Source organism: Mytilus galloprovincialis, chromosome 3 (genome assembly GCF_965363235.1).
Source record: "Mytilus galloprovincialis chromosome 3, xbMytGall1.hap1.1, whole genome shotgun sequence".
NCBI lineage: Eukaryota > Metazoa > Mollusca > Bivalvia > Mytilida > Mytilidae > Mytilus > Mytilus galloprovincialis.
Window position 1 is genome coordinate 28,447,603 of NC_134840.1, and position 7,511 is coordinate 28,455,113.

The 7,511-nt window shown below is 34.5% G+C and overlaps 1 long non-coding RNA gene across 1 annotated transcript; it reads left to right on the forward strand.

Moving 5' to 3' along the window:
- The first annotated feature begins 3,016 nt into the window (after window positions 1–3,016).
- Window positions 3,017–5,007, forward strand: LOC143067619 (uncharacterized). Its single transcript, XR_012975986.1, has 2 exons — window positions 3,017–3,140; window positions 4,420–5,007. It is a non-coding gene; the product is annotated as an uncharacterized LOC143067619 (long non-coding RNA).
- Window positions 5,008–7,511: the final 2,504 nt, after the last annotated feature.

The following is a 7,511-nucleotide window of genomic DNA, read 5'->3' on the forward strand; positions in this document are numbered from 1 at the left end:
CTTTTGACTAAAATCGTGATGCTTTTGACTAACATCGGGATGCTTTGACTAACATCGTGATGCTTTTGACTTCCATCGTGATGCTTTTGACTAACATCGTGATGCTTTGACTAACATCGTGATGCTTTTGACTAACATCGAGATGCTTTTGACTTCCATAGGGATGCTTTTGACTAACATAGCGATGCTTTTAACTTCCATCGGGATGCGTTAGACTTCCATCGGGATGCTTTTAACTTCCATCGTGATGCATTAGACTTCCATCGCGATGCTTTTGACTTCCATCGTGATGCTCTGACTAACATCGTGATGCTTTGACTAAAATCGTATGCTTTGACTTCCATCGTGATGCTTTTGACTTCCATCGTGATGCTTTTGACTAACATCGGGATGCTTTGACTGACTCGAGATGCTTTTGACTTCCATAGGGATGCTTTTGACTAACATCGGGATGCTTTAGACTTCCATCGGGATGTTTTTGACTTCCACTGTGATGCATTTGACTTCCATCGGGATGCTTTTGACTTCCATAGAGATGCTTTTGATATCCATTGTGATGCTTTTGACTACCATCGCGATGCTTTTGACTACCATCGCGATGCTTTTGAATTCCTTCGCGATGCTTTTGACTTCCATAGAAATGTTTTTGACATCCATTGGGATGCTTTGACTAACATCGGGATGCTTTGACTTCCATCGTAATGCTTTTCAATTCCTTCGCGATGCGTTTGACTTCCATAGAGATGCTTTCGACTTCCATCATGATGCTTTTGACTTTCATTGTGACGCTTTTGACTTCCATTGCGATGCTTTTGACTTCTATCAAGATGCTTTTGACTTCCATCGGGATACTTTGACTTCCTTTGTGATGCTTTTGACTAACATCGTGATGCTTTGACTAACATTGTGATGCTTTTGACTTCCATTGCGATGTTTTTGTCTTAATTCGGGATGCTTTTGACTTCCATTGTGATGCTTTTGACTTCCATTGTGATGCTTTGAATTCCATCGGGATGCTTTTGACTTCCATCGGGATGCTTTGAATTCCACCGTGATGTTTTGACTAACATCGTGATGCTTTTGACTTCCATCAGGATGTTATGACTAACATCGTGATGCTTTGACTTCCATCGTGATGCTTTTGACTTCCATTGTGATGTTTTGAATTCCATCGGGATGCTTTTGACTTCCATCAGGATGCTTTTGACTTCCATTGGGATGCTTTGACTTCCATCGGGATTCTTTCAATTCCATCGTGATGTTTTGACTAATATCGAGATGCTTTTGACTTCCATCGGGATGTTATGACTAACATCGTGATGCTTTTGGCTAAAATCGTGATGCTTTTGACTAACGTCGGGATGCTTTGACTCCCATCGGATGATTTGACTAAAATCGCGATGCTTTCGACAACCCTCGTGATGCTTTGACTAAGATCGTGATGATTTTGACTAACATCGTGATGCTTTGACTAATATCGTGGTGCTTTTGACTTCCATCGTGATGCTTTGACTAACATCGTGATGCTTTTGACTAACATCGTGATGATTTGACTGCATCGTGATGCTTTTGACTGCCATCGTGATGCTCTGACTAACATCGTGATGCTTTTGACTAACATCGTGATGCTTTTGACTAACATCGTGATGCTTTTGACTGCCATCGTGATGCTTTGACTAACATCGTGATGCTTGATTAACATCGTGATGCTTTTGACTAAAATCGTGATGCTTGATTAACATCGTGATGCTTTTGACTAACATCGTAAAGTTTTGACTAAAATCGTGATGCTTGATTAACATCGTGATGCTTTGACTAACATCGTGATGCTTAATTTTGACTTCCATCACTTTGCTTTTGACTACCATCGCGAAGCTTTTCACTTTCATCGGGATGCCATGTCAGTTTAATTGCATCTTGCTGTTTTGAGCAGGTATGATGATGATGGAAAAACTATCGTGATGAAAGTATCGTTACTTTGACATGAACGGCCACTCATACACTTTTAATGGTCTCTAAGAATTGAGAATAGAAATGCACTTGTATATGCATGTTTTACTGTTTCAACTTATGATGTTTTACTGTAAATCACACTTTGCGTTATATATTATATAAGGGAATGTTTTTTGTTATAAAAGTGTAGAGCCTGATTTTTAAGCTGACACTGATGCATTGAAAATTGAATTAGAAATGTATAAATCATAAGCTATATTACTTTTGAATAAAGTATTATTATCAATAAATACTGAAAACTAAATATCGAATCTGATCCTTACTTTACCTTTCCGGTGACAGACAAAGTGTAAAACAAGCAAACAGAAGATTTTAGATATGTTATCGATGGTAAACGAATAACCACTACAGAACTACAACATCTAAACATTTAAATATGTTGTTATTGCGTTATAAGCGAGATAACTGATTTAATAAAAAAAAAATGAGAAAAGAAAAGAAAAGAAAAAAGTCAGTGTTGATACAGTATATTTCAATATAATTTCCAAAAAGACAGATTATTGAGAAATGATAATACATCTGTTCCTATGTAAAGTTTGAAATCAACTGTTTTAGACCGCTTGGTGGTCTCGTGGTAGCGTGTTCGCCTCGAGTGTTGGAGGTCGACGGTTCTGATCCCGGCCGAGTCAAACCAAAGAATTTGCTGCTTCTCTTCTAAGCACGTGTGAATAAAGAGTAAGAGCAAAGACTGGTCGGCTTGGAGTCAGAATAATGGGTCCGGGTACGGTGACATGTCGACACCTTTAAAATCTTAAACTATTCTAAAAATAATTCTGATACACGGATCTAAAAAAAATAGGTGGCCATTTACACATTCTGAAAAGATATTTAAAAACGTTAAATCATAAAATTACTTTAAATATTCAATAAAAAGTAATTTATATCAGTATTGTCATCAGATAACACACGACAAAAAGAAAGTAAAGATTTTTTTTAAACCGTACGTCATAGTAAAATATAGAATTTCGCAATACAGTACTTCCCAATATTTGTTGTCACTGAGTATTTTCATTTTGTCAAATGGAAATTTTCAATGAGACAGTTATAACCAATTTTCAATCTGTTTATTTTTATTCCAACATTTGTTTATTAATGTGCTGTTGAAGGGTTGTTCCCTTCATGCAAAAGTATGTAGATTGATTTTAATTTTATTTTTTTAAGTTTTTATATGAAAATAATCTACTTTGGTATTTAATTTAACCAGATCATATAATAAATTAAATGTCTCTGATATAACTGACTATGACAACAGTAATATTGTACAAACAAATTCACCATATTTTGGTTAAGGTTTTGACTTCATACAAATTGCTTGTACAGAATACAAATTGTAAAAAAAAGACTCAAATTCATTCATAACAAATCGATAACTTATAAAACATCATACACATTGATTCATATTGAATTATGGAGAAGACTTCATAAATGCGGTTTACTTCTATCTCATCCAATTTGCTTTAATTGAGCAAATAAAATGTGTTTTAACTAAACTAACGGCTGGGAGCGAAATAGCTAATTTTTTTTATGAATATTACTTAAATAACTACGGTTTTAGAAAGTACGGTAAATTGTAGACAGTTCACATATATTAACAATGTTTTATATGTGCTATAGGACCTGTCAAATAGTTGGAAAATCAAGTTTGCTGACAAGTGTGAAACTAAAACTTAAAGACGTTAATTAAGTATTTTTACACTATTAAATTTCCGGATAAAAACAATTTTGTACATTGTCTGAAAATATAAAATGTATTTGTACTCGCTATGAAAGAGTAGAAAAGCTAGGCGAGCCTCGCTTTTCATCCTGTTTCATAAGCTCATACAAATACATTTTTATATATTCCGACTATGTACGTATACTTCCCATGTCTATTCTTAATTTACTGTATACAAACTGCGAATTAAGATGTGGTATTCACTATGAGACAGAGAGATGGCGACGTGTGTATACCATCGTTAGACTTTTTCATGTTTGCGACACAAATGTTATCGGCGATGACTACCATTATTTCAAGAATTATAAAACTTTCAATACCGAGAGCTGCAATTATTTCTTTAAATGATGCAATAATCTCATTGTATAAAAGGTCACGGAAATTTTATGAAAATTACATGATATATGTAAATGTCCTCCAAACTGAAAAACAATATCACACATGTTCTTGTTTATATAGAAAATCTTGATGCTATGTGTAATATAAGGGCTATACGACAATGAAACAAAGTCTAGCAACTCTGTGACCATTTAATTTTGAAATTCGAAAATTGACACTTTTTTTAAATTTAGAAACTGCGTTATTATCAAGTTAAATTATCATGCCTTGAAAACTCTATCGTTCCCGAAATAATTAATTGCTTGTGTTGTGAAAAGTTAGTGTTACAATGAAGCTTATACTTTTCTTTTCAGGTAATACATCATGAGCTTAACAAAAATTCTACAGAAGACAATGAAAGGTCAGACACATCGTCAATTGTCCTACTTTATGCCAGTGTACGGAACTTTTAACAGAAAAACGGAAGAGAAACCTAAACAGCATGTCTTCAACTTTGCAGAATATGCCTATTTTCATGTTTCTACTGACAACCCACCACAAAAGCCATCAAATATTAATGCAGAACAGAAGAAACAGAATGTTACTGTAAATAACGGAGACGACGGCGACATGAAATGTCTGTTTAGTCCAGGAAAAAAGTCTTAGAGAGGTATTTGAACGTCATGACGTTTAACATCTCTGATGTCAATCTTTCTTCACATGGAATCATTCTTGTACATATGAAGTGGATCATTCCTACTCTAAAAAGACGATACGATTGAATAACAACTATATAGTATACGAGATCATAAAGTTGAAAATGACTTCAAAAGTTCAGCACGAACTATATTGCTTGTATCATCTAATGCGGACAGTTTATGAATGCTCGGTTGGTCCTTGTATTTACACATTATATGAAGAAATGTCATTCTTTTGTTTTATTAAAATATTTATAGACTTTTTTTTACATTTCTGATATATACTAGTAACTGTAAACTCAAACTATTTGCATTGTATAAAGTTGCAAAAAAGGCCCTATACAAAAAAATATAAATTGTATGTAAAAACCAAATTGTTTTGTTTAAGTATAGATTATCAGCTTTTCTACACACTGATATGTTAAAACACCAGCCGCGAGCCACTATGGGAAGTTTTGGTGAGTTAGCACAACGTACGAGCAAAAAAACGTCCAATTGTGACAAGCGGCTGGTATTTACGATATCGAAACGTAGAAAACTCTATGATAATCTGTTTGTCGTTCTTTTACTGTTTACGCTCGACATCAAGCTTGATAACGTTTTGTCACACTTTGTGACATTGATTTTTATGTCTGCTCATGTCTCAAAGCCTTGATAACTTCACTCTAAACAGTTAAATTTGAAATATTTAAAAAGGTCGGCAAGCCTATAGCAATTTAAATTTTAAAATCAAAGTGTCTCGAGTGGAGAAATATTTTAATTCACTTGATGCAGTGGTGGAAACTGTCGGATTAAACGTTACCATTCTGATAAGTCGTGGCTGCGTATTTATAAATCCCAAAGAGTTCCGACAATGAATGGTGCAAAAGTCTGTCTTAGTCCTTTGGTATGTGTATATGATTAATTATCTTACCTCCTATACATTTCTAGGAATATGATTGGTTAAAAGCGTCCTCGTGGAAACCGTGTATATTTGATATTAGGTTTAGTGGGAGGCGGGGCTTATTTCATACACGGTTAGTAGTGGTGTACCGTCCCTTTAGAAAAACAAAACAGTACTGAGAAGAAATCTTAAAGGTTTCAACAGACGAAGAAAGTGATGATAAAGTGAAAAAAATTCACATATAAAAAAACATATTTAAATCTAACAAGTTGTCATTGTTGGCATCTGATTTTGAAGGATCAAAGGAAATATAGTTTCTTAATCATGTTAATCCTAACTGTATTGAAGACTTGCTCATTGTGATCGGTCACTAGTCTCAATTTTACACGTTAAGATAGTCGGTAAGATAAATTCGTTACATAGTGTGCTAGTGACATAATACGGTATATATGGGGTCAATAAATTCGATACGGGGACATATGGAATTTACTGACCCCATATATACCGTATTAGGTCACTAGCACACTATGTAACTAATATTATCTTACCTCCTGTACATTTCTAGGAATGTGATTGGGTAAAAGCGCCCTCGTGGAGATCGTGTATATTTGATATTAGGTTAGTACTAGGGAGGCGGGGCTTATCTCATACACCGTAAGTAGTGGTGTTACGTCCCTTTATATTCCATATAAGGTAGTAGGGAGGCGGGGCTTATTTCATACACGGTTAGTAGTGGTGTTACGTTCCTTTATAAAAACAAAACGGTACTGAGAAAAAAATCGTAAAGATTTCAACAAACGAAGAAATTGATGATTAAGATTGAAATAAATTCATAAAACACATTTAAACCTAACAAGTTGTTATTGTTGGTATCTGTTTTTGTAGGATCAATGGAAGTAGTTTCTTAATGCTAACATTATTGAAAACTTGCTCATTTTGATGGGTCACTAGTCAAAATTTCACACGTTAAGATAGTCGGTAAGATAAATTCGTTACATAGTGTGCTAGTGACCTAATACGGTATATATGGGGTGAGTAAATTTCATATGGGGTTTTATATACCGTATGAGGTCACTAGCACACTATGTAATATAAGTTATATGGTTCGCTACTGACCCCCTACGGATCCATAGAGGGTTAGTAAAATTCATAGGGGATGAGGCCGGTGGCCGAATCCTCTATGAATTTTATTCACCCTCTATGGTCCGTAGGGGTCAGTAGTTAGCCGTATAACGAATTTATCGCACGCTGGACTTTTTCTGCTGCGTTATGTTGAAAGATAAACTATGAAACACAACGACATTAATAGATGACGTCACCATTAACGCGTCATGAACCCCCTATGAAATTTACTACCCCCCCCCCCCTTTTTTACGGTCTCATAGGGGGTCTCCACGTGACGTCTTTAAACCAATCACAACGTGATAATTTACCCGCGGTGCGATAACTAATAATATCTTTCGGGTCGTCTTTTTTTTTTTAATCCTTTTTTTCTGTTAATGTCTGTTTAGTTGATGATCGTAAACAATTAGTAATCTAATTTTTTGTATAAGTTTTCATATTATTGTAGTCTTGCTTCCCATGTATTTAAATAAACACAAACACGTTGATAGGTCTTAGGTTCTTTATTTCATCAGAATTGATGTTAATATTCTAAGTTAACAAAAATAACCCTGAAATAATAACAATATAATTCTTATACAATTCAATCAGTAGTAATTATCAATTACTATAAAATCAATATATCTATATGCATAGAAGAAAACTGTAGATTTCCTTTGCCCTTAAAATGAGGGCCCTCATGGGGTTTTTGATTATGTGATTACTTGGCCGTTTTTTTAATGATTATTTGATTATTAAGCCAAATATTTCATGATTATTTGAT